The sequence below is a fragment of the Brienomyrus brachyistius genome, chromosome 17 (genome assembly GCF_023856365.1).
Source record: "Brienomyrus brachyistius isolate T26 chromosome 17, BBRACH_0.4, whole genome shotgun sequence".
Lineage (NCBI taxonomy): Eukaryota > Metazoa > Chordata > Actinopteri > Osteoglossiformes > Mormyridae > Brienomyrus > Brienomyrus brachyistius.
The window spans coordinates 22,681,135-22,688,972 of record NC_064549.1 but is presented as its reverse complement, the minus strand read 5'-3'; positions in this window follow the sequence as shown (position 1 = coordinate 22,688,972).

The following is a 7,838-nucleotide window of genomic DNA, read 5'->3' as shown; positions in this document are numbered from 1 at the left end:
ATTTAGAATTAATGGAATCCATACAAATACTCGCTTTAATTGTTCTAAACATAGTTTATCCTATAGGCACGTGTCCTGTCAACCGTTTATGCCAGATGATGGAGAGGCCAGCTGCTGGTTCCAGTTTTCTCATCAGCATTAAATTCTTGGCAAACATCTTAATTTCCTAAAAGTGAGTTCAAAAAAGTACAAGGTATGCCATAAACTCTTTAAGAAGTAAGTGCTCTAAATATCCTGTTATTCAAGCCTTTCTGTTTTTCATACGAAATAAATGTGCTTATATTTATCAAAAACGGACAATCTGAAAAAAAGAATTATGGGATAACAGCATTACTGCATTAGCAGTAAAAACAACCGCCTGCTCTAAATTATGTTTCTGTCTCTCTAGTTTTGAATTTCACGTTGATTCTTAATTCTGCGTACGAAGTGCGAAAATGTTTAAACTGAAAAGAAATGAATCTAAGTTGTCCCTTAGTGCAAGTGTGAAGTATGAGGTTTCTAGTATGGTATCAAGAAGGGTTAGGAGACTGCTTCCCCAGGCGCTAAAATCCCGTCTAAACGAGCCAGATGACATACCCAATAGTCCCAAAAATAAATAAATTATTATCTGCAATCACAGCGCATGTTCAATAGCAGCCCCGTTCCAAGTGCACACGGACGCTGTGGAAATATTCACTTACGACATCTTATACGCTTCCCAAATTCGCGAACCCACCTCGGATTCATGTCTGGTGTATTGGCCGTATTTGGTCGTTCCTCCTTAGGATTCCCCTTTGCTGCCTTTTCTCGTTCTTGTAAAATTCTCTTCACGTTGCTGGTTGTACTTGCGCATTTTCTCCTTTCTACTCCCCCTTAGAGTACTCTCTCCCTCCCACACACACAAAAATTGTTTTCCTCACGTGCAATGAGAGCCGAAGTTAGGCACCTCTTTTGATTTTTGTTTGGATAAAATTGGACGGCTCGTCCTGTTGAACACGACGACAGCGACACCAAGCGTTTAAATCGGTTATCGAGCGCAACTCCACTAAGCTTGAGCACTTAACTTCATAGCCCATATACTTTTAAGGAATGTGTGTTTTTTCAGTTTTAATTTTAATTTGACTCTAATCCATAGCAGAATGTCATAGAAAAATACCACTTGCACAATATGAGTCAGGAGTTTGTGTGACTATGTGAGTCGCTGCAGACAAGTTGGACTCTGCAGTGTGTTTCTAGTGTAGCGTACAATTCCAGAGTGCTGGCAGCCCTAAAAAAACCAGGCTTGGAAGCTTTCATACCATTTCTAAGTTACAATGAAAGTCCAAGCCATTTAGATACTTGGAGCAGCCATGTCTCTATGGTGGAGTAAAGGAGGTTTTAAGTGTGACCGGAAGCTGGTTTGCTCAAGTCCCAAAGGACGCTGTAACTACTTTTCTACTATTTAAAAATGGTTGCATATATAAATGTACGTGTTTGTGTGTTTCTTATTTCTTCTACACCTATTGTGCATCTACCTTTACTAAAATCAGAATCAACGTTTATTTAAATTATAATGACATTTAGACATTTGTATACATAAACAAACGATTGGTTTATAGTATAACACTGGTATATGTTGATTTCTGGCGATTATAAACAAAGAAATATGACTGGCTCTAGTTGGATTTGACCTTGACTCAGGCACACAGTGAAGACAGGAGCTCAAAACTGACTATTACTTTTTGAGACAGACAGGTATAATCACAAACCGAGAGGCTTATGCCGAATGACATCTTTTCCATCAGCATCCTTTCCCCGGACTGGCTATCACAGACCTCAAGTTTTTGTGCGCGGTTGTTTGACGGGCGGATGTTTTTCGCTTCTGCTTTCCCACATTCCCGATCTGTAGACGCGGCCCAGGAAAGGTGCTGGATGACCGGTGCGGTGGGTAAGTGTCTCGTGACGGTGAGAGAGGGTACTTAAGATTTTCCAAAGAGTTACCCACGAGCAGCAGGAATGAGGAAATGCGCTGGGTCTTCCCGCGCACATGGTGCAGAGATGCGCGCCTGGCGTCCTCGCGGCTCCGCCGAAAATGCACCGCTCGCGCTTTTTACTTGACGCCGCGGCCGCGTGAGAGTCTTGCGCTTCTGCTCGGTTTCGGAATGAGCGAGTTAAGCGCGCGGGAAAGCTGCCAGTGAGTGTGGTGCAGAGTCAGCTCAGGCAACTAACGGAATAACTGGCTCCTTGGATGTGAAACGCTGTCACTTTTAATCAGAATTGTCGTAAAGAAATATGCTGAGTGTTTTAATCGATTTACAAGTTTACTTGAACAAAAATCACCTCAGATGAGGTAAAATATGCGTAGATGGGCAAAACTATTTATGTGCTTTTCTGTCCCAGCCAGATATCGGTTAAATTCATAAATACCTCACGGTTATCCTATTTGGTTAAGCAATGTATTAAGATTTGTAAGTCTCTCTTGGAGCGTTCAAGGGACTTTAACTTACACTTGTCATAACACCCTCTAACGTATCTGTATGGAGGGAGACAGTGAACTCTTAATGAACTGACAGCAGCCGCGGAGCTCCGGCAGGTCGCGTTTGGCGGTGATTGAATTAACGGGCATGGGGCTGAGCTGGACCGCGAAGCAGGAGGCCTGGCGGGACTTCCCTCAGAGCGGGAGACAAGGTCCCCCCCCCACCCCCATAGGCTGATCTGTGTGAGCTTGTGCACGTGAGTGCCCTGGGTGCTTGGCTTGGGCCCAGCTGCCAGAGATTGACTTGTATGTTGTTTGGCTGCAGTTGTGTTTGTGGGGGGGTAAGGTCAGTAGGGGTGAGAGAGCGGGTAAGGGTCAAAGAGGGGCATCTGGCCCTCAGCGTGTCTCATTTTAATTAGAGCTCCATGTGACTAATAACATTCCAATCAACTTGTTACCGCTCCATTATCGCATGGCAGCAAGCCTGAAATCAAGACAGCGCAGAGCAGGACCTGGGGCCCTGGTCTCCCGGGCCCTAATGAGCCCTACGCTACCCTACACTCAGCCTGATTGCACTCAACCCCACTCCATCTTTTTCTCCCTCTTCCTCTCCCTTTTGCTTCCTTACTCTCTTCTCATCGAAATCTGACGCAAGGTCCTTGTTTCCCTCTTCAGGAATCACTCCACATTTGGGCCACATGTTCACACCAGCGGGAGGGCAAACACTGGTGTATACTCGTCTCTCTTTAATCCAGTCTAACCAGCTGCTTTTTGAGGCAGGGGAACAAGCTGAGCTTTTTTGTCTTCATTTCGGTGCCATTCCCCTGCTTCCTGCTACACTGAGCTATTAGACGTTATGGTCTGCGGGCCATTGCAATGAGGGAGATCCGACCAAGAATCCTTGTTGATTGATTGCAGGGAAATATGTGTTTATTTGGGCTGGTTCTGGGTCATATTTCTGTGGGATGTAGAGGGCTTCTTTTTGTGTGGCATCAGGCTAGAAACGCAGCAGTACTCTCTGCCCATTCTTGGGGATCCTGTCCTGCATGTCATGCGTGTTTTAATCAGATGTGGCTTTGAGGGTGAAACGCGAATGGAACATGGTAAGGGTTCATGTCAGCTTCTGAATCAAATTCGCTATGAATTCAAAACACCCACCTGCTTTCTGTTTTCAGGGTGTGGATGGGCCAGCTGGTCCCATGTCACCTGGTAAACCATAAACCCAACGGCGGTACGGTGCAGTTCCACCATCCCCTGCGGCTCGTTTCTGTAAGAGCCGTCAGAGCGTGGGCAGGTCATGGTTGATATCAGAAAGTTCAGATTTTAGAGAGGGGCACGTCTGTTGTATATTCTTGCTGCAGGAGGGTAAACGAAAGGCCAATGACAGAAATGACATTTTGCTGAGGTAAGTAACCCCCCCACCTACATTTCTGAGTGTTATCGTATATTACTCACAGTATCGCTTTTAAAATTACCGTTAGAAATTAGGAAGGTTGTTAAAAAAAATTAAAAAACAAAAAAATGTGTGGATGGTGAAGAGGCCTGTAAATTTTATTAATGATTTTTTGACTGTATCCATCCCCATCTCACATGGCACACATGGGAAGGGTGTCTTCCACATGCCCCCCCCCCCCCCTTTTCCGCCTCGTTTCTCACTAAAAACCATATGGCGTGTGACATCATGAGAGCAGGAAACAGGGAGAGAGAGAGCGGCTGGGCTGCCAGCTCTGAACACAGTGATGTCAGCACATCGGCATTCTGGGAGTGAGGCCTGATGGGGGTTTTGTTTGGGGGTGGGGGGTTGTTGCAGGGTGGATGTGGTTGCATTTTAAAGATTTACTCCCACCTGGATAATTAAAGGAGGGGAGGAGAGGATGAGGGCAGAACGAGGCATGGCCTAACTGAAGGACCGTGTGTGTGTGTGTGTGTGTGTGTGTGTGTGTGTGTGTGTGTGTGTGTGTGTGTGTGTGTGTGTGTGTGTGTGTGTGTGTGTGTGTGTGTGTGTATGGGCTCAGCTTGTGCACTTTGTGTGACCTGCTTTCCTTTTGGGAAGTGTCCCTGTGCTGTAATGGCTATAGTGTGCATGTATTTTTAAATGTATTTCTTAATGACTCTCCCAGATACCCCGCTGCTGTTGTTCAGATGCACACCTGTTCCGTTGGGATAAAAAAAATCTCTGGATAAGTCCCATAGCATTGCCTTTGGCCAGCTTGTGAGTCGCTCCCCTCGGCCTGGTCCCCGGCCAGCCCACCCACCCCCACCTTACCTGATCTCCTCGCTCACTCAGCGACTCCCGTGTCACCCTGCTGCATTCTCACGGCCAGCCTCCGTTGGCGCCTCGAGCCTGCACACTGCTCTCCGTTGCTCCCCGTGCGCCGTATCAGCAGACGTGCATCCACACACTCTCACACACATGCACTGAAGCAGCCTCTTTTTTTCCCCCTGATTAATGGCAGAGCTGGGGTGGGTGCCAGGTCAGATCCCTGAGAGGGGAAGAAAGCTGCAGCTGTGGTGATCACTGCCTGGTCTCCCTGCCCCTCCTCTCCCCCTTTCTGCCCCTCCTCAGTGACTCCTCCTGGGACACTCGCCTTGGCCGGAAGCCCAGGAACCAGGAAGTCAGAAGCAGGCTAAGAGGGAGAGAAAGGGGCGAGCGGAGAGAGGATGTGGAAACACAAGACCGAGCAATGGGAGGGGCCTGGTGGGCTGGTAAAACATTGGGCAGCGCTAAGGGCGAGATATGGACTGAGATGAAGGCAGTATGGCACGGCTGGTTGGTGTAATCCAAGAAAAGGCTGTGAGGTTAGAATAAATGCAGGGGAGAGAAAAGTTGTGTCAACAGTACGACTGCTGTCTGTCTCTACTTACATTTCTGCTGACTGCCAATTGTGTGGACATTGTTAGGGTATGAAATAGTTGAGATGTTTTATAGTCTCTGAATGTGATGGAAAACCAGTCCAGTACTGAAAAGCATGTTTAGACTTCAGTTCTGCTCTGGCCCTTATTTATTTAACACCGTCGGCAGTTTTAGCTGCTACACATCAAGTCACACTGTGTGTAATTTGACTGACAGGCTTGTGCAGAAAGTGCACGTCCAGTGCTGAGTCTGGTTTTGACAACCCTGAAGCTGGTTGGGTTTAGTGAAATGGCCCAAGACTACAGGAGGCCCTGGAGCTAAGTCTGTGTGACTAAAAGGATACTTTGGCTGCTTACTTCAGGCATCAGGTAGCGAATCACTGGTAAACTTTTGTTTTTGTGAATATCAGATCAAGTCAGATAGCGGCGCATACGCTGGTACAGTTCGTTACCGCACCCACTATATGACGAAACACCTCGGGATCCCGAACGAGTCCAGTATTCATCTCAGCTCACTGAATAGTGTAGCATCCATGTCTCACAGCCATACAGCAAGACATGGAGCACCAGTACTCTAAAAACTTGGAACTTTGTTCTCTTACAAAGATATTGGCAGCACCACACACCCATTTTCCAGCGAAACACATGCTCTCCCAATCCGTCTACTGACTTCATAGTAAGAGTCACCAGAGACATGAATGTTGCTGCCGAGGTGGGTGAACCTGTCGATGTGGTCAGAATTCACAAACTGGGTGCTTCTGTAGAGCCAGCAGTTCTGTAGGAACTTCCAGCATCTGCTTCTGAGGATGTGATCGATCTCCCAACAATCCCCAAAAGGCCTGACCCCGTTTTTGGTTTCGACTCTTGTGGGGATGAGGCTCCCGAAAGCTTTCCCCCACCCACTTCATGGTGCGTGCAGTCTTCCTGTGGGCAGCTACAGCAGAGCTAGTCCCGCGGAGAGCAGAACAGAGACCTGTCTGCCATTTTGGAGCTGTGTGAAGTTTTTAAGGTGACTGGAGTGCCAATCCCGCCACCAAACCCCAAATTTTCCCCCGCAAGTTGGAGAACTACTTGTAGCTTAACGTCATACTGAGAGTAAAATAATATGGATATTGAACGTACTAGCTGCCAATGTACGCTGCAGCTAAAATATCTCATGGTAACAAGTAATGATTTTACAGTGAGCAGGTCATTTTTCCAAATAATTCAAAATTCCAAACAAGCAGAGCTATTACACAAAAAAATACGCCTTCAGTTTTGTTGCTGCTGAAGTTAAAGTAGTAAAATGAGTGTGCCTGACTGAAAATGCCACAAAATTCACGGCATTGCAAAATTATTTGATGGTTAATCTGAGGTTCTGCCAGCTGAAAGCAGCTTTGATCAGACAGCTGAGCTCAAATCCGTCTCTTCTTGCAGCATGTGCCACCCAGCCCTGGACATCTGACCGCTTCCACTCCAGAACCTCATGTCCAAGGGGTTCATTAAGACCAAGATCCCAACATCCTGTTGGTTTATTACACCTGAGTTCTCGATGTCCTCCTTGCTTGGTGTCGACTCTGCTGTATCAGGGCTGCCTTGTTAGGCCAGGCCACATGTATGTCTTATTGGATGCCTCTGAGTGTGTATGGGAGTGTGTTATGTGTGTGTGCTGACCTGGCCCTTTCCCTTTGCCCCAAAAGCCCGGAAAGCCTTTGCTGCATGTGTGCTGTGGTACGCTGACCTCTCCCTCACCCTGGTGCCACCCAGCCTCTGTAGAACCCAGGCGTGCACAGCCCTGCCAGAACCTCTGAGAGCCACATCTGCTACCCATAAACGCCTGCTGCTGCCACTCCCTGCCCCCCCTCCACCACACGCCATCACCTCCCTCTCGTTTTCATTCTTTCTTTTTCTCTCTCCCAATCTCTTCCTCTTTTTCCATCTCTGCACCAGGACCAGTGCCCATTCTGTCAGCTCTCCTATCTTCTGCTCATTTTCTTTTCCTCTTCAACAAAGCCACCCCTCCCCCTTCTGCCCCCCCCCCCACCACCACCCCTGCTCCCAGATCCCCATTCCCATCCAACGGAAAAATCTCTCACCCATTATATTTACAGAGGGAGCCAGCTGAATGCGGTGGCAGAGAACTGGGAACCACAGAACATTCCTGATCCAAACGGGCCCTAGCCACCACCGTTAACCCCTAGCGGCTGGGATTAGGCGCTGCAGACATTCTGAAAAAGACGGTAACTTCTTCTTTTTACTCTTTTCAAACAGCTGCATATTTAACTGAAGCCATTCAGTTTTACCTGCCCCATGTCTAATAACCTTTCCAGAAATTGAATCATTAACCTTTGGGAATCCTTGTCCTTAACCACCACCCCACCTGCTGTCTGCTTTGAATATTACGATTTATTGTGTTTATGCCTCATTTATACAGCTGCATCTTCAGAGGCAATTCACCTTGGGAGCCAGTCCCCTGCTGGCAAACCCCCGACCCAGCCCTGTTCCCAGTGACGAGCAGCCCCTTAAGAATCAGACCGGGTAAGTGGTGATCATTTCACACTTAGAAGTTCAC